Source organism: Rhipicephalus sanguineus, chromosome 7, assembly GCF_013339695.2.
Source record: "Rhipicephalus sanguineus isolate Rsan-2018 chromosome 7, BIME_Rsan_1.4, whole genome shotgun sequence".
NCBI classification, from domain to species: domain Eukaryota; kingdom Metazoa; phylum Arthropoda; class Arachnida; order Ixodida; family Ixodidae; genus Rhipicephalus; species Rhipicephalus sanguineus.
In genome coordinates this window covers 31,373,997-31,397,442 of record NC_051182.1, presented here as the reverse complement: position 1 = coordinate 31,397,442, position 23,446 = coordinate 31,373,997, and the positions used below count along the sequence as shown (strand labels likewise).

At 47.4% G+C, this 23,446-nt stretch overlaps 1 long non-coding RNA gene across 1 annotated transcript; it reads left to right on the top strand.

Moving 5' to 3' along the window:
• The first annotated feature begins 4,313 nt into the window (after positions 1 to 4,313).
• On the top strand, positions 4,314 to 8,624 carry LOC119400657 (uncharacterized). Its single transcript, XR_005185141.2, has 3 exons — positions 4,314 to 4,494; positions 6,095 to 6,131; positions 8,182 to 8,624. It is a non-coding gene; the product is annotated as an uncharacterized LOC119400657 (long non-coding RNA).
• The last annotated feature ends 14,822 nt before the right edge of the window (positions 8,625 to 23,446 follow it).

Below are 23,446 nucleotides of genomic sequence, written 5' to 3'. Positions count from 1 at the left end.
TATAATATTGTGACGATGGAAAGCGTTTATTTACAAGATGGGAAACTGCAGAGGTGTAGCTCGGCCAAGAGTCAACGGCGTCGCTCGCGAGCCAGTCCAGCCTCGTTCTCCTCTTCGTCGAATTTTCGCTCGCGCGTTTCACTTCCCGGTTCGCAGACGATGCCCTCTGGGCGAGTCACTCAGATGGTTGATGGTAGCACGGTTTAAGGCGCGCAACGTGTGCCAGCTGTGTTTTGCTAGAGCGGCGACCATTGCTTGTGACGCTCGAGATTACGTACGTGACGTCGCTGAGGCGGTCAAGAATGACGAATGGACCTGAATAGTGTGCCAAGAACTTCTGGCACAAACCACGTTTGCGGACTGGTGTCCATAACCACACAAGATCGCCCTTAGTATAAGATACGGAGCGATGGCAGGCGTCGTAACGTTTCTTAGAACGCTGTTGGGATGCCAAAGTTCGAAGGCGTGCGATGCTACGGGCTTCTTCTGCGCGGCAGAGCGTCTCGGCTACCGAGGTTTCCACGTCTAGCGTAAAAGGTAGTATAGTGTCGAGACAACATCGTGGGGAACGAGCGTACAACAGGTAAAATGGAGAGTAACCTGTAGTCTCATGCTTCGCGGTATTGTACGCGTATGTGATGTAAGGTAGCACTTCGTCCCAGTTTTTGTGCTTGGAATCGACATAAATAGACAGCATGTTCGTGAGAGTCCGGTTCGTGCGCTCTACGAGGCCATTGGTCTGCGGGTGATATGGTGTGGCATGGCGGAAATGGCAGGCAGACAGACGCAGGATCTCTTCAACGACGTCGGCAACGAACTGTCGTCCGCGGTCGCTAATGACAACGCGTGGAGGACCATGGCGGAGAATTATAAAGCGAAGCATAAACTGCGACACGTGCATGGCCGTTGCAGCAGGTATTGCAGCAGTTTCTGCGTAGCGCGTCAGGTGGTCAACACAGACGACGACCCATCGATTGTTACTGCTCGATTCTTTTTTTTAATTTCTTCAATTTCGTTTTTTGAACGCCTTTAGGACAGTGTCAGGAAAGCCAGCCGCCTTTAGACGCTTAGCCTGCTCGTTAAAGCTTTGTTCCATTGAATTGTGGCAGCTTGAGGGCGTTGTCAAAACAAAAACTTTACTGTGCCACGCTTCAATAACAGAGTGTGACGACTTGAACATCAGAAGCTGTTTTTTTTAGTGCGCGGCACTAAAGGTGAATGTACGGTATACCTACGACACGTTTCTTCCTATATCGCCCTACATCTAAAAGACGCACAGGTTACGCGTCTTTTAGATGTAGAGTGTCCTCGTGATGCAGTGGCCACTGTCGCTGAACGTTTAAAGAAGTCCATTATGTTAAATCCGAGCATGGTTGCAGAAAGCGACCAGAGAATAACAGAGAGCTCAGCTCTCTGTTATTCTAAAAACCTTATCGCATTTTCTCTGATGCCCATATTCACAAAAATGTCTTACGCCGAAAAAGCTTGCGCTAGAATATTTCAGCCAATCATGACACTCAACATATCATTAGCGAAGCCGGACAGCCAATGGCAAATACCATGCGCACTACGAACGAGAAGTATTGTGAATTCGGCCCAATTTTAAAATAATTTATTTATTTCTTTTTTTTGCAACCTAGGAAATAACTGAGAGGCCTGTGAAAATACTGATGCCTTTATTGCAGTTCTTGCACAATCCGAATTAGAAACCTACCTTTTGACGCTTGCATTAGAGGCGTGCGAGTTATGAACTCCCGCAAGGCATCACGATGACCAGCGCACATGCACAAGTGCGCTTCGAGTATGCTGTTTAATGTAAATGAAAACAATTTCGTTTTCGAATTGTCATCTGCATATGGTCAACCTTAGACCTCTGACAATTAAACGAGCATTCTAAAGTCCTGAATTCAGACAGGCGGACACCGTCCGGAAAGGCGTTGATGTGCAGTGACACGAGAAAAAAGGGGTGTCTCCCTCCCCTGACAGTTCCCTTGCGGGAAAAGCAGATCAACGAAGGCTTTCAACGAAGGCTCCCTTAAGTAAAGATTACTTTGCCCTGGTGTCAGGAATATTACTTTTACGCTTCCTCTTTTTAATCCTTTAATCACACTCATTAGCGGGTTTTAGTGCCCGGGACTCCAAGCCACTCCTTTGTACTTCCAGCCGCACCCAAAGATCGAGATTAAAAAGTAACCTAAGTACTGACACTCAATGGTGTATGCGTTACCGAAAAGAACTAAACACGTTACTCGTTACGCTAACAAAAAAGGAACGCGTTACCGCCCAACGTTACCTACAACAAAAGGTAAGGCGTTATGGTTACCGTTACCGAAAAAAAGTAACGCATGCTACTTCTGCGGTTACTCCTGGGTCAGAAATCTGAACGAGTGCGCCCTAGCAGCAGGAACCAGAATAACAATTTAATAAACCCCATATTTATACTTCACATAGAATCTCTAACCAAAACAATGATTTTAGCTGAATTACTGATACAACTAGAAACCTTTGCACAAGTGTGCTAGACTTTAGAGATATTATAGTGGCTTAATGTTTACTGCAGAGTACCATGTGATGGCTGATAACTTTGTGGTACACGGTGAACCCATTTCTCAAAGTGACAGTAAACAGAAAATGACATTTCATCACCACTTTCTCCGGAAAGAAAGCATCACTGATCTCTCAACAAATTGACAGTAATTCTGAGGGCATGATTCTACTAGCGTACAAAACATATGCGTAGGTCTTTTATAAAAAAATGACTTCTCAGTTGCATAGTCACAGAAAAAATATTTGCAGCATAGATGACTTTTGCCCCTTTAACCTTATAATTGCCGCGAAAATTGCCAACGGCTATTGTCACGTGTTGCGTCTTCATGCTTCAGTAATGTTGTGTCCACGCACCTTCTCGTCTGCGTTGGCAGAACCGCATGAGAAAGGGAGATTGTAAGCAACATCCGTGGCACAGTTAACTGCTTGACAGATATACTCTTCAAGCATTTCATCTCTTCGCTCTTTATGGGGGAGTGGGTGTTCAGGGCCACGTTCCCCGTGTAGTGATATTTTCTCCATTTGCGTGTCACTGGACCGAACGTCGAGCAGTGGGAGGCCCAGCTGACACTCTCAAGCCTTGAAGACCAGCGACATCTGGTGAACAGGACCACGCTGTCGGCTCAGGCCCACGGCATCCTGGACTATACTCGCGGACAACTCTACTGAACAAAGTTTATTGCTCCTCTTCCTCCTGTGTGCTCCCACACGCTAGTCACCGTACGGCGTATTCACGTACGTTCACCACCCTGCAACGGCGAACAATTTAGCAATGTTTAACAATTTACCAATTTATTAAATGAGTGAATGCACATCATTCCATGTACGGCCATCAGGACAGGGTGGGTTGGAGACCACTGGTAGAGGTCTTCGTCTTTCAGTGAACACAATACCGGCTGACGATGATCACGATGGTAATGATAAATCTACAGCATTGCCCCTACATTTGGTTGCAGAGCTCGTATCGTTGATGATGCTTATCGAGACAAGCGTGTTGCTAGACAAAAGCATTTGTCGGACAGCGTATTCGCTCTGTGAATCCCACGGTCATAGTTTTGCAGCTCAAGAAAAAAACAAAGCAGTTTTATGATAGCCAAGCAAGCGCTACAGTATAAAGCGATAGCTCGAAGGGGCTATTTCGACGGACACCAACTGGTTGTTGCTGTTGCTTTGTTTCTTGGGCATATATATTTATTCGGCTAGGAAAATGGCGCGCTCGCCATCTATCCTCCGCGTCCATACGGCCGGTCTACGCCGCTTCGGTCACGTCATTCCCCCCTCCTTTTCCGTCTTCGGTAACCGTAACAAGCAGGTGACACAGAGGGGTGCATCCGCTTAGCGTATAAGCGTATACAGAAGCCCGACAACCGCCTGTCAGGGTGTGCTGCCTGCGTCACGTGACAAGTGCGTCTGTGTTTCACGGTCAGAGAGATCGTAACTATGTGTAGTTGGAGCTCCTGTTTACTCAGCCCCTGACGGGTCTATTCAAGGAAACTCCACAAGAATATAATAATGAATAAAAGTCGATGCCAATTATGCCGAAAATGAGGCTGTGCTGTACGAAAGTGTGTTTGCGTACGCGTGCTTGTGTTCGACCTTTAGCTGACATTGCAAACAAGGATGCTTATGTCAATTTGCCTCCTCAGTTCTTCCGTGTTTTGCTACGTCCTCTTACTTGTTTGTTTGGGGCCGATCACTATTGCAAACAATGGCTGCTTTCACTTAGCCATTGTTCCGCATGTTGTTGAAAGGGATGCGTTGCTCCGGTGACTCGAGCGTATTGGCATTCAAGGCTGACGTGCCACGGTGGACGGACAAAAAGAAAACGTGAAAATTGTTTTCTGGCGTTCATTTAAAAACCCATACCGGCAGCCATACACACAAGGTGACGATGTCTCTCTCCAAGACTGGGATGTTCGTTTTACTGACGATGGCTATTTTTTTCACGTAAGTAGTATTTAAAGTAAGTGATGCGATTCGACTCCAAACTGAAATGTTATGTGCGCCTCTATATGGTATGAAACAGGACAGAAAACATTTGGCTGCACAAGAAAGAAAACATAATTTGAAGTTAAAAACCAATTTTTTTGGTGCAGTTATACATGTGAGACAATTTATGTCAAGTGTATGTCTAAAGCACATGACTAAGACCGCGAAACGTTTTCGATACTCCAACAGGTGGAACTCAAAAGGACAAGCACGTACATGGTAGGCAAGCACATCTTGAGATGTATCCGCATAATTCTACTCAAATACGTGTATCTATTAGTCACCCCTGCGAGCCGCTGCTTCATATCGTTGCATTTTCGCATTTGACTTATATTGGCACGCGTTTATTAAATGATTACTCGTTCTATTTATGCAGAGTAATGGTCAGTACAAAACGTATACGCTAAAACCTAGTCGGAACGTCTCAACTTGTTGTGGGCGCAAGGCCTTCGTGTTTCTATGTGTCTGTTTGTTTGCCTCGACGAGTACTTTTCTCATTTATTGCTTATGGGGTTCAGCAAAAAACGTTACGCTGCATAGGAAAGATCGATCTCGCGTCCTAGAAAGGAATATATATATATATATATATATATATATATATATATATATATATATATATATATATATATATATATATATATATATATATTGTAACAGATAGCAGAATCGTTAATAGTTTCGTTGTGCTGCCAGGTCCCTCCTTGAAGTCCTTAACACAATAAGGGATGACAGCAAATGCGTATGACTAGGTTCACATTCTTGTTTCGCAGCTTTTCGACTGGAGAATGCTTTTAGTACTTAAGGTACTTCTTATTCACTTCCCCGTTTTAGTCAAGCTGTACCTATACTTTGCCTGTGTAGAGAAAATGTACCACCTTGATATATTACTGAAATTGCTGCGATGTTAATAATAAACAGTTCTGCTGTACATATTCAGAGGTTTTGTTCAATACGAAGCCGGATTAAGTTAGTTCACTATGGAAGGCCTTACTGGAAATGCGGTTAATCGTACAGTGTAATTATATGGTGATTCACTTCACCGCTACTTTAGCCAGACACTGTAGTTTCACCGAATACGTGGGTTGATAACACATGCGAGAATTCAGCATCGCAGACACGCATCATGCTTTCATTTGTGGCGTAACGAGAGAGCATGGTTAAGCAGAATAATTCATAACCTGTCATGTCATACGCAGTGTTCAAAATCAGGTGACTATTACAGCATCTTGCAGATGTCGGCCATGCGATATCGGCACTACCACAAACGAAAAATAGCATGTTTGCTACGATCATTACCAGCAAAGAATACAGCCGCACAATATAGTTACACCTTCGCGCATGGGAACATGCCACGTCGGGGTAAATGTGATGAAAGAAACAGGTGCATGCAGTCAGGATTAATATTGTTTACTCAAGTATCGAATATAGTGGGTGATGATGGCCAGTCCCGTAAACTACTGTAGAATGCGGCGTTTGTATTAGGGAAGAGTGCTAGAAGACAAGATCTGAGCCTGGTGAACCGCCTCTCATTATATGCGCTCTTTTTTTTTTGTTCCAGAACTGACATTTACGCTATGACACCATGTGGCAGCGCGGTGAGACGTTCTACACTTGAATTCTGCATCGTTCTATGGCCTCTTGTTCATTGCACGACGCGTATATCGGCGGAAATTAAGCCAATATAAAACGTCTCTTATATATACAGCGGGAAAGTCTTAGGAGATATAGAGATAAATGGTACAGAAGATGAGAGGTTGGCCTGAATCAGCGTTCTGACCTGCTACTCAGCGTTGGGGAAGCCGGATGTTTGTAAAGAGAGAGGAAGAGAGAAGGTGTTCAACATGAGGATGAAGGTGGCGATAAAAAAAGTGCTTTGAAGAGTTTTTGGGTAAGTGAAGTTGTCAATAAGTCCGAGCGGGGAACAAAGTACAAAAGTAAACCTTATATTTCGTCAACAAGTACGTGTAGAAGCACAACTGCTTGCGTATACCGTCAACCGTGATGGAAGCTCATATGAAATAATATGTAGCCATCCAACTCACTTGTAGCACAAAGTTTCAAGGAAATCTCAACTCTAACTTACCATCGTCATCCATCACTCTTTTTTCTCCTTTTTCCCCTCCCCCGGTGTAGAGTAGCAGGCTAGAGCATGTTATCGCTCAGGCCGACCTCTCTGCCTTTCTGTAAATGAACCTCTCTCTCTCAACATTTCTTAGAAAGGCGAGCTGACAAAAAATTTGTCCGGTCGGGGGATCAAACCCTGAACCAATGCCTTCCTAGGGCGGTCAGCTAGCCTTTTCAACTAACCAGGAGACCAGCAGCTAAGCGGGCGGCGAATTAATAGACGACTAGAAGCACACGGACTGTGGACACTGAATCGCAATTCAATTTTTTGGTATCTCCGAATGCGGAGAAAGGGTTAAGTAAATTAAAATTTGCCATCCACCCGCATGTAGTACAAATGTATACGGAAATGTCTACATATTTCTTAAAAAAGAAGAGCCTCTTAGCCCGGCGACGCAGGCCTGGACAAAATTTTCGTCAAATAATAGGCTTTTCTTTCCGGGAAATTTGTACGAATTTCTTTGCAGCGTTGTGCAACAAGCGGGTGAATGGCAAATTTTAATTTGCATAAACGTTTCTCCGAGATTCTGCAAAACTGATTTTTAGCGGCATGAGCACCGAGTGACGCTCTTTGCTATTTTCCAGACCGTTCTGTCAAGCGCCGGTGCGTGTTGTCCGAAAACCATGATAAAAATGAAAACAAAAATATAAAAGGGATGGAATTAGTTCAGATAAGGGTTCCATATGATAGAGTGGGCATTGATGTATGTGATAAATTGAATTGGTGTAACATAATTAGTATAAATTAGTATAAACAGCAATTAGTATAAACGCTTCGAAAAACTGGTTCGAAATTTATGACTGTGGTTCAAAGGAAGAGTTATATTTTAAGGCGAACGCCTAAGATGGCTCATCAAAGGAGAATAGCGACCGTCGGCGTTGGCGTCAACACGAACAATGCAAAAAGTCACGTAATTAAGGCTTGATGACGCCGTCGTGACGCCGTAATCGCGCCAAAATTTGACTTAATATGACGTCATCGTGACGTGACTGTGACGTCACATAAAATGACGTCACATGATGACATAATCACGGGAAATAATCGCATAGCAAAGGTGTGGAAATCTCGGAGGCAGCGCAATACTAGGTGAAGTGAAGAAAGATTGCAATGCTTCTGATAATGGAGGCAGTGCAAGACCACGTTAGGTGCATGCTTTCGGGGGCTGAGGGCCAAGGCTCTACACATTGAATGAGAAGAAAAAGAAGTTGGCTCATAGTTAACCTGAAGTTTACCAACACAGTCAGTGCGAGTGCCACTCTCAGACGCCTAAGTATTTGCATTAGGGTCGCTTTACATTTCTTAAAATTTAGAAAACAGTGAAATGTACACACGACGACATATAAAATTGTAGCTTATGAATAATGCCATCAATTATAAAATTACTGCTTGTCACTGATGGTTCAATCATTACTAAGCCTTAAGCAGTAGTCCGGAGGCGCAGAACATATTTCTTTGCAGGTGTGTGTCGCGTGGAGCTCTCTCTCTTTTTACGTCTAACATACTTTCTGTTCTCCTCTCAGTGTCGTATTTCTCAGGCTGGAATGGTGACAAGCTGTCCCAGAGGCTGCAAATGCGTTACGGAGACCAAAAGCAGCTTCGGAGGCGGCACAGGGATATGTCAACCGACTTTCTAGCTGACACGGACTATCTAGACCCCTACATTTGTTTTTGCCATCTGGCACAAGTAAACGAAGGAATGAAGAAAGACATGAAGAACGGACATAACCTAGACGTCACCCTCTTGCTTGCGTGTTGCTGTGTCTTCCACAAACGCAGTGTTCGTTGTTCTTGCTTGAATTTTTTAAAAACAGAACCTGGCCATAACTAACACCGGCAATAAAATCTTGCAGCTCCCGTGACCCGCACAGGAATCCTTGAGCAAAATAGAAAATGGAGCGGTTTGGTATAAATACAAAATTTTTAAACTGTAGCGCTAGAAACACATTGCAAGAAAAAAGGAACACACACACGCACTATTTATTATAAGCCATTATTATTACTTACAGGTCAGTACATATCAGCGAAGATGATATTTTGAACACAGGGACTGAAGAATGTTCCAAGACGTCGACGGCATTTTATGTTCGATGGCGCACATTAAGTTTCATAACGAGAATACGCTTCCTGCATAGTCAGAGAAGCAGCGCACACCTCATGGCTTCGTGTTCTGCTGGATGTTTTCAGTGACGAAAAGACAGCGGTGACGCTGACAATGAAAAAACGGGGAGTCATGCAATCGTGGCTCCGCCAGGGGGCGCCGAGTAGTGCGGACGTGCTCACATCGGACCCCGTTTCTTTCAATGTTTTCGGCAGTTTTTCCGGAATGGACGCACGGAAACTATACCTTTTCTGAAGCGGCAAGCTCTCAGGAATCCACCGAGAGTGGAGTTTTATCGGTGGGTGAGCCTTTCACCATCTTGTGTGATTTTGAATCTCTGAACACGCCGTACGAGTGCTAACCCTAGCGGACTAAGCCTACTTACGGCGTTGCTGCGCGAGGTGGCCCAGGTGGCCTCGACGCCGGCGCTCCTGCACGCTAACCGCGCAGACGCCCGGCCACCCAAGCGAACTGCTGACCAATGGAAACCATGCCCGGGACTATAGTCGCCGAGGGGATGGACATCAACCTGCAGGAGCTCAATGAAGCGGGTTGGACGACCGCTCTCGGCGGCAGGCGGTAACAACCAACGAGTACGTCGCCACATGGCGGGCAAGATGGCACCAAGAACACGCCGGCTGGCAGCCGCACGGCCAAATCGCTGGCCAAAAGTTTCATGAAGCAGATCACGGCAGCTTCTAGGCTACCGACATTACCAAAGTACCAAATCAAGATCATCGTGCGCCCCAAGGGAGGCCTCAACGTTTCGAAAGCCGACATCATACACCTCGCTCAAGCCCTGGCCATGGCAGCGGCCTTGACGGAACAACAGACTGGCGAGGACACCGTGTGCCCAAACAAGGTGCAGAACATTTTGGTTATCTCTACCCCTCATGATCACAACGCGAGGGCTTATTCAAGAATCCAAAAGTTACATACCAAACTCGGAGCTTTTGAGGTGTCAGCCTACATCGCTGCCCCCGATGGCACGTGTAAAGGTGTAATAAGAAACATCGACCCTTCCCTTGACGACGGAGCCCTTAAAGGGGCCCTGCAACACCTTTCTTAGTTATATTGGAATAGTCTCATTATTGACGTATGACTCTTCAAGAGTCATATGCCGCAAAAATTTTTCGAATCCGTCAAGTCTATGTGGTGTTACCAAATTATAGAGATCACGTTCCGCAGCTTTCTCCCTCAACTCAACGCAGCGAGCGCGCGGAAAGCTGCGCGCGGCGTGAAGGGAGGGAGGGAGGGCGAAGGTGCGAGGAGGCGACGTCAGCGCCGGCGGCATTTTTTTCATTTTTTTCTCTCTGGCGTCTCGGCGCAACCACGTGGTCTGTGGCGCCACTTCCGGTCGGCTCGCGCGGTCGTCGTCGAGCGGCGGAGCCCATGGCACCGTGTATCGCGCGTGCTTGAAAACTGCGAATCGGTTTGGCAATGTTGGGTGTGCACCTCGAACTGCCGTAGTGTTTTCATCGCTCTGCCAACCATGTACGCAAACTTGCGTGCGCGTTTGGAACGAATGACAGCTGAGATGGATTTAGAGCCACACTCCGATACACCGCCTCTTCGCACTGCTCGCGCTTGAATCGTATTCAACACGGCAAAGCTGCGTGCACCCTTCTCCCAGTGGCGGTACTTCGATGCTGTTTGCTCTTCGAATGCGGGCGCACAGCGAGTGCGGGCTGACAACAAAGAACTACAGCTAGAAGAAAGGATCGTGGGGCATCGGGCCGGCGTGGACCCACCCCGCAGCTGTCTGCAGCTACCGTGAAAATGCGAGTCGGCTTGGTTGCTGTGTCGCGGTTTTTGGGAACCTGAGACTACGGGGAGGATACGCCGAGGTACGGCTCGATGACATACTGAACAGACAGCGAACGGGACTCTCGCCATACAGCGAACACAGGTATCCTTAGCTAGCCGGCGCCAGCATCGTTATCGGAGAAATGCTGCACCGCTGCCTCGGTCGGTCGTGAGAACGTGCCGACGATGCAGTTTCCAGCTGACGAGGCAACACTCGAACGGCTGCCACTCTCAACGGCAACCGGCGATGGTCAAAAGCACAGAAATATTCACGATTTCGGCACTGCACATGGTGAAGAAAACGCAACCACGCAACTACGAGCAGATGAGCTGTCGGTGAGACCGGAAGTGCTAATATTAATGTTTGTTCGGTGTTTTAACGGCATAACACAATATAAACATACATATTATCTACTTATTCAGCTCAAAATTAATAACTAAGGTAATAATGAGGGTGTTATCGTTATTAAAACATCAGCCAATGGTGGAACTGCCGACAATCGCGTCATATATTGCGGACTAATACATCATTTGTCGAGAGAAGAGGGAGCGATTTTCAGCTGACTTTGAGAATTTAATGTAAATTCCAGGCCACTCGCTTCGCTATAATATTTGGCTCGCGTGTTCTCGGGAGCCTCGACTACCGATTGGCAGCGCTTTTTGACCCTGCTCAAAAAGTGTTGCAGGGCCCCTTTAAGAGGATGATTGTGAACCCACGAAACCCTAAGGCATTGGAAGTCCGAAGAATTAAGAACACACACGTTGTTGTTATACTCTTCGACGGTATGCGGGTGCCAAACACAGTCATGTGCGGCACCGCCCTCGTTCCATGCTTTCTGTACAAACGGCAGGTAGACGTATGCTATGAGTGTGGCCACGTGGGTCACCGAGCCGACGTGTGCGCCAGTAGCGCAGAGGAGAAGAACAAGTGCCACGGATGTGGCGAAGCTAAGTCTTCAGAATCAGAAGAGGGGGTGCACCAATGCACACCCAAGTGCGAGGCGTGCGGAGGCCCCCATATCACTGGGGATAGGACGTGCCGACACCGATACCACATCCCATACATCGTACGACGTCGGCGCCGAAGGCGACGACAAATGGCGCGGCAAGCACAGATGGCCGGTGGCGATGACGCCAACCTCTCCTACCCACAGGGAAGCTCAGCAACACCTACTACTCCACCTGACAGTTCCTTCATGCAAGCGCGCTCGAACTCGAGGGGGCGCTCTCTCTCCAGACGACGGCCCGGCTCACGGAAACAGGGGAACACCAGCGCATCGAGGTCGAGATCCCGACCCCGGTCGCAGAACGCGAAACGGGCCACGTGGGCCGACACAGTCAAGGGTTCCGGCGGAGAGTCCTCGACGGGAAAGAAGACTGCAACGGCCAAAAAAACAAGAGGTGAGGCACAGTCAGAGCAAGTGAATGATCCCCGCATCCAATCACTTGAAGCGGAAAATCAACAGCTCAGGCGCGAACTTGCAGAGCTTAAGGAAGCCCTAAATAGCATTAGAGAACAGTTCTCGCATCGCGATGAAGGCAAACTTCAAGCTTTAGGCCCCTTAGCTGGCAAACCCAAACGTAAAGCTCCCTACCCAGAAACAGTGTCCGAGACAGACAATGAGGATGAGATGGTGGAGTCGAGCGAGGATACAGCGACCGCTGCTCCTCCACCTGCCAGAAGAAAGGGCATAGGGAGGCTAACTTCAATAGAAAAGACCCTAGGCCGCATGATGGCAATGCTCTCTGGGATGGAGACGAGGCTAACTCAACTAGAGAGACCCAAGGTCCAAGCCATAAGCAGACTCACGACGTCGACGGTACCAAAGCAGGCAAACCCGAACCCCGACGGTGGGGCTAAAGGGCAACTGGATAATCTTCAGTAGTCAAAATGGCGAACGCGGATAGCAAGAATCTGAAAATTTGGCAGTGGAATTGCGCAAGTTTCCAGAGGCGCAAGGCCCCATTGGGACAGCTTATCAGGTCTATTGCGGAGAAGCCGCAAGTCATATTGTTACAGGAAACGCTTTGTGGTGACGAAATTTCTTTCTCGGGGTACCGCTCAGTTGCGTACCGAGGAGGTAAGGGCCGAGGAATCGCTGTCTTAATCAGAAAGAACATCTCATTTGTTGAGCATGTGGTCCCCGCGTACAAGGCAGGCCTCGAGGCCCAGCTAATAGAGATCATACCCAGCAGAACAAGCAGTTGTAACATTTTCATTCTTAACGTCTACAGCTCACCATCGGATAGGAAAAGAGACTTTAAAACATTACTAGGCGCCGCGGCTCGGGCGGCAAGAAACACGCCTCTCGTTGTTGCGGGTGACTTTAACGCCCCAAATACGGAATGGGGGTACGGTTACAAAAGCGCCAAAGGGACGAACTTGGCCTTCAACGCCGCGGAGCTCGGCTTAATACTTGTTACAGACCTTAGGCTGCCCACCAGGTCTCGTAACTCGGTCAGCCGAGATACGACCCCCGATCTCACCTTCCTCCGAGGAATCGAGGGCACGTGGGACAACCTTCAGGAGGGGCTAGGCAGTGATCACTGCATACTTGAAATTCTGTTGCGCGTCAAACCCAGACCACCCGTCAGATATTAGTTTGTGGATTGGGACCTTTTTCGAAAAATCAGAGATGAAGCCGCACTGCCCAACGAGACGTACGCAGATCTCCTAAAGAATCTGCACGAGGCCGTTAAAGGAGCCACCAAAGATATCACCACGGACCTGGAGGTTCCCAAAATGGACTCGAGACTCGCTCACCTCCTGGAGGCAAAACATGCCCTCTCGACCAAGTGGAAGACCCAGAAACATAACCGCAGACTCAGAGCGAAAATCGCGCTTCTTAACAAGGAGATTGAGTCCTACTCGGCCCAACTTGCCCGGCAGCAATGGGATGAGACGTGTACCGAAACGGACGGGCGTATGCGCAGGGGTAGCAAATGGAGCTTATTGAAAAGCCTTCTCGATGATAAACAGTCTAAGAGCGCCCTTAACCTCGCAACAGATAGGCTCATAAAGAAGGAAATCGCAGTCGGTCTCGCCGAAAGGGATTTAGCTAACAACTTAGCAAATACCTATCTCCCCCTCGCCAAAGATGGGGAACGATCGGTAGAGCGTGTAACCTACATGGGAGACCCCGCACCTGATATAGACGAACCATTCACCATGTCAGAGATCAGACATGTTCTTTTTCATCTAAATCGCAGGTCAGCTCCGGGACCCGGTGGAGTCACAAACAAACTTCTCAGGAATCTAGATGATAGGGCATTTGAGATAGTCACGGCCAAAATCAATGAGGTATGGACAACTGGGCAGGTCCCGATAGAATGGCGTGCTGCAAAAGTCGTACTCATACCTAAACCAGGCAAGCCCCCGCATATCGCCAACCTGCGGCCTATTTCCCTTACTTCATGCATCGGAAAGGTTGCGGAGCATGCGATACATAACAGGTTAACTGAACATATAGAAAATAAGGAGCTATTTAGACACAACCTCATTGGCTTTCGACGGGCGTTGTCCACACAGGACGCTATGCTTCTGCTTAAGCGGTCAATTTTCGATAACACGACTCGGGACGTGAGGGGAATCCTCGCACTGGACCTATCCAAGGCCTTCGACAGGGTATCGCATAGACACATCCTGACTGAGATTTCCTCTCTTAACCTGGGCCAGCGTTTTCATGACTACACCCAATCTTTTCTCGCGGATCGCAAGGCACACCTCCGAATAGGCACGGTCTCAGAAGGGCCTTACGAACTAGGCAACTGCGGCACCCCACAGGGTTCCGTGCTCTCCCCACTCTTATTCAACATCGCCATGCACAAGCTCTCCACTCGCCTCGCTGCAATACCGAACGTGGGACACGCCATTTATGCGGACGATATCACGATCTGGGCACCGGGCGGATCGCTAGCCATGCTTGAACATTCGTTGCAAAGCGCACTGGAGGCTACGGAGGACTTTCTTTCAAACACGGGCCTTGAACTCTCCCCTGATAAATCAGAGCTACTGTTATACCGACCGTCTAGACAGGGGGTTCGAAACCTTGCGCCTCTGGAAACATTGCCGATAGAAATTCGAGCTAAGAATGGACAGCCCATGCCGAGGAGGGACTCGGTAAAGATCCTAGGTCTCCTCATTGATGCCAGGGGCTGTAACTCGCAGGCCCTCAACAGGCTCACTGGACAGGCCAGTAATATACTAAGACTTGTATCCCGCGTTTCAAATCGAAGAGGTGGTCTCAAAGAGGACTATCTGCTCAGAGCTTACCAGGCATTCTTTCTCAGTAATGTCCTTTACATTGCGCCTTACCTTAATTGGGCTAAGGCGGAGAAGGCAAAACTTGACTCCCACATCAGAACTGGTCTCAAGCGCGTGCTCAGCCTTCCGCATTTCACGAGCACCGAGAAGCTTCTGGAGCTAGGCCTCCACAATACCGCTGACGAGCTAATAGAAGCTCACACAGCGGCTCAGATAACGCGACTTTCATTCACTAAGCCAGGGATTAAGTTTTTAGCAGAAGCGGGTATTCAGCCTAGACATGAACAGGCGACGAAAGTTAGCTTGTCCCGGGAGAACAGAAATCGCATCATGGTTGACCCCGTCCCGCGAAACATCCACCCAGTGCACCATAAGGGTCGAAGATTCGCGAGAGCCAAGGCCATCCTTCAAAAGATCAATCAACAGAAACTAGAGGCCCTCTTTGTCGATGCTGCCAGATATGACGGTGGAGATAAGTTTGCTATTTCGGTCGTTGACGCGGGAGGCAATATGCTTAATGCAGCCTCTGTTTATACTAAGGCTGCCCACGTGGCGGAGGAAGCGGCGATCGCTCTGGCTTTTCACAGCGCAAAGGCTCCTGCTGTTGTATTCTCGGACTCGCGCACGGCAGTTAGATCCTTCTCGAGCGCCCTCGTGTCTGAACAGGCGAACAATATTGTGAACAAAGCACTGCAACGAACGCGGGAGAACAGCGAAGGGGGGTACCACATCACGTGATTCCCAGCTCATCTCGATGGCTTAGTTAACCCGCTCGGATGTAATCCTAACGAGCAGGCTCATCGGTTAGCGCGAGATTTCACGTACCGCGCTGCCACGATAGCCAGGCTCGTAACGAGGTCGACATCCATAAAGATTCACTATGTACTTTTCACGAAATTATTTCCCACTACCGCCTGGCCAGGAAAAAATTTCCACTACCCCACCCAAAACTGAACAAGCCTCAGGCTACCACATTCAGACTTCTGCAAACCCGTACGTACCCCACTCCTCCGTCCCTTAATAGGATAGACCCCGACCACTTACAGACGTGCACCAAATGCGGCCATAACTCATGCTCTTTCGACCACATGCTCTGGCTGTGCCCAACCCTTACTGCCTCTCCACCCTTCTCAAAGGATGAATGGGAGGAATCCCTGAAGAGTAGTGATCTCCACACCCAACTCCAGGCCGTCCAGAGGGCCCACGACATCGCGACGGAACTTGGACTTCCAGTCCCAACGTGGGCGGAGCCGCCAACTTGATCTGGGGGCCTCCGGCTCCTCAGATTCGAGTTCCTCAGGTCTCCAATAAAGTTCTTGTCATGTCATGTCATGTCATGTCATGCAATCGTTGTTGATTTCGAATCAGTATGTGTGGTGCGAAATATAGTTTGATCAATCTTAATTCATCGCTCCCACTGTTGAGAACTGAACCTTAGAAATACATAAAAAACAACAACAAAAGCGTAAAATGTAAAGGTACGTAGCTGATTGGTTTTAAAACAAAGAGATAAACAATGGGAACGTATCTAAACTGATTATGAAACTTCACTGGGCTAAAACAGCACACTAAGAGAAGCGAAAATTGCGGAAAGAACGAAAACTAGGCCGCAGCTCACCTGGAACATTAGGATATTGCAATTAATGAAATGCAAAGTATCAAACTAAACAATTGCATTCAGCGATGAATGTTACTGTCGATTAAAGCAGGCACGAAATGGTGTAGCTATAAGAAGTCTTAATTGGGCGTAAGTAATCAAACCATGAGTAAATATTGATGTGAAGAAAATATTACGCAATCTTTCTGGAGAAAGGACGAAATTATTATCCACGCGCTGTGTGGCAATAAGCTGCAAAGGACGACCCTTCGAATTTCTACGAAAGCCCACTCAGTATACAAAAAAAGTCTTCCTCGACCGGTATCCGAACTCGGAACCAACACGCTTCATGATTGGCCGCTCTACTGTCTGGGAGCTGAAGCCCCTTCACACACTATACTTACGGCTCTCGTCCGCCGGTGATATTGAATAGCGTCAAACAGCTATGCTCCATTATATTAAGCCGGCCGTAATCTGTCCAACGCGAAAAAAAAATACTCCGAGCCGCGATGACGTCCCCTCGCGTCGCCTAGCAACCGGTTGCACAGCTGTGCATCAGCTCCGCTACCAGTCCGCCTGCCTGGACACTGCGCGCAACCGCTAGCTTGCGTCAGACGTGATGTAACGGCCAACTGTGCATGCGCTCCTTCGATGGATGGATGGATGGATGGATGGATGCTATGAGCGTCCCCTTTATAACGGGGCGGTGACAAGTGTGCCACCTGGCTCGACAAAAAAATCTCTTTCCCGTTTTCTTTTTTTTTATGTTGGCCTAATGCATCTGTCTGCAGCTGCGTTCGTTCTGTCTAAAGCCGCGGCGCGTGGTGGTGGTGTGCTGCGCCAGACGCAGGCATGGGGAGATCGAAGAAGGTTCGCACTGCCGATGAGGAAGTCGCTTACCGGGCAATCGCAGTGCTCTGCCGAGCGAGATTGCTTGACTCGACTATCTTAATGTAGTCCACGACGTAGTACGGCTGATACGGCAAGGAGCGACTGTGCTGGACTCGACTGGAACTTGGCATCACTTGGCATTTCTTCGTTTGACTTAGTATCAATTGGCATCACTTCGTCCAACTTGGCATCACTTCGTATTGCCAGGACCAGCTAGGAGCCGATCAGCACCGCTGTGCGTTTAGCCTCGCGCCACCAGTGCAAGCTACGCCCGGCTTCTTTTCCTCCACCGTTTCGAGCTACTAAACTGGAAGTGATGCGGTATTTCCACCGGAACTTTTCCGTCTCCATTTCCGTCTCCATCGAGCAAAAGCCTTACGTGGTGTTTTTGGGCTCAAAGCCAGTTTATTAACTGTAAAGTCAATGCAGAATGGGGAGCTCAAACACTGCACCAAAAAGTCCGTTTCTTGTTCTGGTGTGGGGCTGAGTCTGAAGGAAGCAAAAGAAGCGTATCACCCTGTCGACCCTGTACGGAGCAGGAAACGAATACTTGTACCACCTCTTCGAAAACTAGGCCTGGAATTATCGGAATCCATTCTTCTTTCTTTTTGGGCCACTACCCTGTGGTACAGCCACAGGGATGTTTTCTTTGCTGTTCAGGAATACATCATTGCGACTGAAAAAATATCTTGCTAAATTCCATGAGTATTAAAATTTTTCATTACTCATAATTGGCACTTTAATTCAAAACAAATAGCGTAATAAGGAGTCACAACATACAGAAAATATAGGACGAATTCGCCATATACCCGGCCGATCCCCTCCATTGGGTATGTGCCATGACGAGAGGTCAACAACAAAAACAACAACAAGTAATTGCAGAATGATGTTATTTGCACACACAACAGTGAGTCAGTTCGAGCTGGAAAGCGTAAATTGGAGATAATTTGATGAATGACTTGTCCTGCAGGGGTTATGAGATGTCTGATGATTATTATCATGATGTCAATCTACGCGAACGTGCTTCAGCTTAAAAACCTAAGAACATTCGGAAAGCACGGATTAGTAAGAATGTTGCTCGTTTGTGCTTGTTTTCAGTGAGTGCAGAAACAACATGGAAGGCTACGGCGGAAGGTAGCGGGGTATAGACTTCCTTCTGGAAGCAGCTGGATTAAGCGCTTCAAGGGAAGGCGCTATATTTAAAAAGCAGCAGTAAGTGTCGTGAAAGAGCTTTAAAGAGAGGCAGCCTGCAAGAGGCTAGCAGATCGCCGCGTTATTGCGGATTATTCGACAGCTAGCTAGCTGGAAGCACGAGGACTCTTAACGTGGAAATAAACTGAAAGCAAAAGTTGTTATACACTCGGAATTTGCAGGACGAAGCTACGGGGGAAAATCCACGCGGATTTCTCAGAAAGAAAGCTTTAACAGCAGCACGCCACGGAAATCTTTTGACTTTCGAGCAGAGAAACTGAAGGCGACATGTTTCAGGAACAATGGGAAGCGTCTGTCGCGTTTTTTTTACCTCCTTATTCTTTTCTCTGAGTGCAGGATAGCAGACATGAAGTGCCTCTCGTTAACCTTTCTGCCTTTTCTTGCCTCTGTCTCTTCACTAGCTACGCACTCTTGAGACCATCAGTAGTTGGTACTATTGTGAGCTTCTCCAAAACGTACAGAGGGCAATAAGGAAGATGCCACCTGGCTTGATTACTATGACTGTTCTTTTGATCCAGAGCAGTGCGTTCCAGGATAATACAGGGCTAGCATAAATGATTCATTCGTTTGGAAATGGCTCTATCTTCAAAATTATTACATGCACACACATGAATGATATAAGAAAAAACAGCAACAAACTCACCAAGCTTGTATTGCGTATTCCAAGGGGCAGCACGAGGGCACGTGCAGTCGTGACGACTGAGAGAGATTCAGCAATGGTGGATGTCACAAAGAAATATGAATTGGTCGTTTTCTTTCTATGAGCAAACTGTGGACGGTAAACGTTACCTGTATATGTTGCAATTGTGTTCCCGCAAGTAGGTGCTGACTTCAGGAATTTTGTCTTCCAGCAAGACGGGGCACACCCACAATGGCACATCCCAGTTCACGACTACATAAACAATGAACTTTCGCATTGCTGGATTGGATATAGCGCCCAGATCCCCTGATTTAACGCCCTGCGACTTCTTCCTGTGGAGGTATGAACGTTGTTTACGGGGAGTTCGTGATTCTTTTCATATTTATTTCATGCGTGTACGTGCGATATATTCGAAAATATAGCCTATTCAAAACGAATTAATCATTTATGTTGGGATGGAAGAGCTGTCCCAATTGCTTCAAACTGCTTCAAAAGAGAAATGATGCTACGTGCCGTTCCAAACCGTGATTTTTGTTAGTAACGGCTCCGAGCCTGCTCCAAAACGGCACTGGGAAAATGTAGACGACGAACTTCAACCGTGTGACAAACTCGCAAGCGCTATAAAGAAAGCGTAAGTAATCTGTATGCTATCATCCTAGTATGCTAGTATGCAGTTTTATCGGCCCTGATCTCATTTCAATCTACAACTACTGATACTTTAAATATATAGCTCATTTCACGGTGCCTTCGATAACCAACCATCATTTTAATTGTTCGTTTCTTTGCTTTGAATTTCAAGAGCTGTAGCGTATATTTTGCCATCTGCTCCAAAACACCGGTAGCTGCTCCAAACTGGCGTTGTTCCTGCTGCGAATACACTTATGGCTGCTCCAAAGCGGTGCTTTTCCTGCACCGAAATCTGCTCCAAAAAGTAAAGTCGCTTCCATCACTGTTTACGCTAGCACTCTATATCCACCCTGTGAGATCTTGACTGAGGCATACTGCCACATACCACAGTACAGTACTGACCACGCCTCTAGGGATTACAATTTGTTCCGACCCCTGAAACGAGTTTGTAGGAGGTACAAACAAAAGCCGTGAATATGCGGTCGAGCAGGCTTGACCGTGACTGCGATGCATTTCTCGCTATGCTACTGTCTTTCATACAACTGTCGCACTGTAGCAGCGTCATCTCGAGAATCTGAACACTTCCACGCCTGTAAACATGTTCCTTATTTCTTGGTGAAATAAAAAGCACGCGCTTCGCTCGAGCTCCCTTCGTGTTGTATATGGAATGTTACTGGTCAGCTAAAACTTGTTATATCTGTATACTTCATGAAGGCTTGTGAACATATGGCTTTAATGCAGCGTTAAAAGTGTCAATAAATTAGAGTGCGCTTCAGCCTTCGAAGCTCGCCTTCCAACTGCTGAGAAGGTTATTTCGTATCAAAGTTTTTAGATTTGTTTTCGTTGTTCGAAAAATGCACCCAATGTCGCCATTTGCAGCCGCGAACGGTTTAACGCGATAGCGTTAAAGAGCTCGTTTCGCAGAAATTTTGGTGTCAGAGTCGGTGTCGGCGTCGTTGTTTGTGAGCGAATAATCAGCGTTGTCCGTGAGCAAAACATTGAAATAGACGCAAATAAATAATTAGGAAGCCTACGTGAACGGCCGGTCATGTAGGCTCCCTAGATGTATTTATCCTGCACCGCCACCCTTCGAAAGCTTTGTGCACCTAGCGTGGTTTCGCACTGCCTCCAGGATCGGAGGCACCTCACGTGGTTTTGAATGCCTCCGTGATCAGCCCTACTTTGACCAAGCTATGATGTCATGTGATGACGGTGTAGACTTATGCCACAGGAATGAAGGAACGAGGCGGCTGAACCAGAAACGGCGCGAGCAGGGAACGCGAGCCGTGGCTCCACGTGCCACCGCCAAACGTCGTCTTCATTTTCTTCTCTTGAGGTCGCGCGCTCTCCGGTTTTGTTCGCCGCCCAAAGCAGGGCGACACGACGGCAATATGTGGCGTTACGTCGTATGATGTAACAAATTTTTGCGATCTGTGACGTCATGATGACGTTATATGGTGACGTCATCACGTGATGATGATTTTTTGCGCCACTCGTCCCCGACGCCGCTGGACGCGAGACGGCGCCGACGGTCGCATTTCGTGTTCAGTGAGGCATATGAGGCTTTCACCTTAATGAAAGAATCTTTGGTGCGAGTGGGAATGGAACCCATGCCTTCTGCGTGGCAAGCAGGTGTTCTACCACCGAGCGACACCTTTGCTCGAAATCGCTTCGAAAAAAAAAAACACTATACGTGTATGAATGTTAAGTAGTACGAGGAGTGTCATTAACACATGTACCATTGCGTGTCAGAAGCGTAGAACTTCACCAGGCTTCAAAACATATGAGTTGTGCAACGAGTGAGTAGTTGATGGTTCTACCCGTGACAAAGCGCTCAGGCATAATTAATCAGCATCATGAGCCTTAGCATCAACGAAGTGGCCAGATGCGCCGGTGCACGTGTTGCCTTACGGACGCATACCGGGTACATTAGGAATTTGTGAAAGGAAGAATTATGGCGTAGTGGGCATTTCGCAACTGTACTTGCAGTAGGCATTCTAAGATAGCTTGAAATGGCCTATGTTACGCGCACAGACGTTCTTTTTCTTGCGGCACGGCTGAGTTGTCCACCGAGAAGCGATGCCAGGATAGCAATTGAGAAATCGATTCAAGCGGGGCCCGATTACGCTATCGCGTTCTACTCTTGAAGGCAAAGCTCAAGAGCCCCCAAGAAGAAGATGATGTTTAATGACAAGGAGGAGGATAGGTCGGCCTGAAAAATGGGTTTCTAGCCTGCTACTCTTCACGGGGGTAAGGGGAAAGGGAAAGAAAGAGAAAGGGGGAGGTATGATGGTAGGTGACTATGGAATGGCACAATGTGTCACTGTACACTCTGTCCTGAGCGGGCACAGGACACACGCGAAAGTCTTGATACCGCACATGCTCTAAAGACGAGCATCTAAACCTGTCTCGCTTAGAAATAGTAAGATATATATATATATATATATATATATATATATATATATATATATATATATATATATATATATATATATATATATATATATAGAAAACGTGCTGTTACCTCGACTTATAGCTGTAAATTGTTTACGAATTTTCTTTGTTTCTTAAGCATTTTTCTCTTTCTCATTTGGCTGTGCGTGTTTTGGTAGCAAGTGTAGCAAGCGTATGCGCACATGCCGCATCTGAATTTGGTGCTAATCTTGTATTTCTTGCATCGTTGCAGACTGAATGATTTCGTATGTATAAGGGAACAATTAAGATCATTTGTATTTTGTGTTTTCAGTTTGGTATTCTGACTTTATTATTTTCAATCTCTATGCTTTACTAGGCTTGTAGAAACTGTAACTAAGATTGTTTGCTCAGTTTGTACATTTCCACTGTAATAAACTTGTTGCCTATGCCAGCCATATGTAAGGGGTCGTGGTCCCAGTCAAGTCCATTAGAGGCTTTTGGACCACGGCCCTCAGCAACCCGAATGTTGGAAATAAAATAAAGAGGCACTCTAAACTCTGTTAGGCGTGGTCTGCATGTTCTTAAGCACCCAAAAGCTTCTCCTCCGAAAAGGGTCGGGAGTCCAGACGATCTATGACGCACTAAAGTGACTGTCTTTCGGTCGCGTATTGAGGGCACACGCACAGGATGTGGCGAATAATCTCTGACGTGTGACGCACACTGCAATTAGGGTTTTGCTACTGCCCAATGTTACAAAGGCACAGTGGCGTAGCCAGGGGGTGGTAGACGGAGCCCGTGCACCCCCCCCCCCCCCAATTGTTTTTTCCACCCTGTCACACAGAGCCCCGAGCCCCACTTCGAATCAAGAAGGTGCCCCCCCCCCCTGAAAAACATTTCTGCCTACGCCCGTGCAAAGATATCGTCGTGTATATGCAACACGTAGCCGCAATCTATGTAGTAGTGCTTCCTGGTTTCTTCTAAGCCGGAACGGAAGCTGAAAAGTATGACCAGATTCAAGTCTGTAAAGGCGTACTTGGCGATAATAAGGGTCATCCCATAATTGTGTCATAGATGTTTTCATAGACTTAGACAGCAAGCCGTTGATGTCATATCGGGAACAGTGAATTGGTATGACTTCGCCGCAAGTGTGCGCCATTTTTGCTTCTGCGTCATATTGTTCGTTACCAGCTATGCCGCAGTGACAGGGAATCCATTGCAATGCAACTGTATGTCCG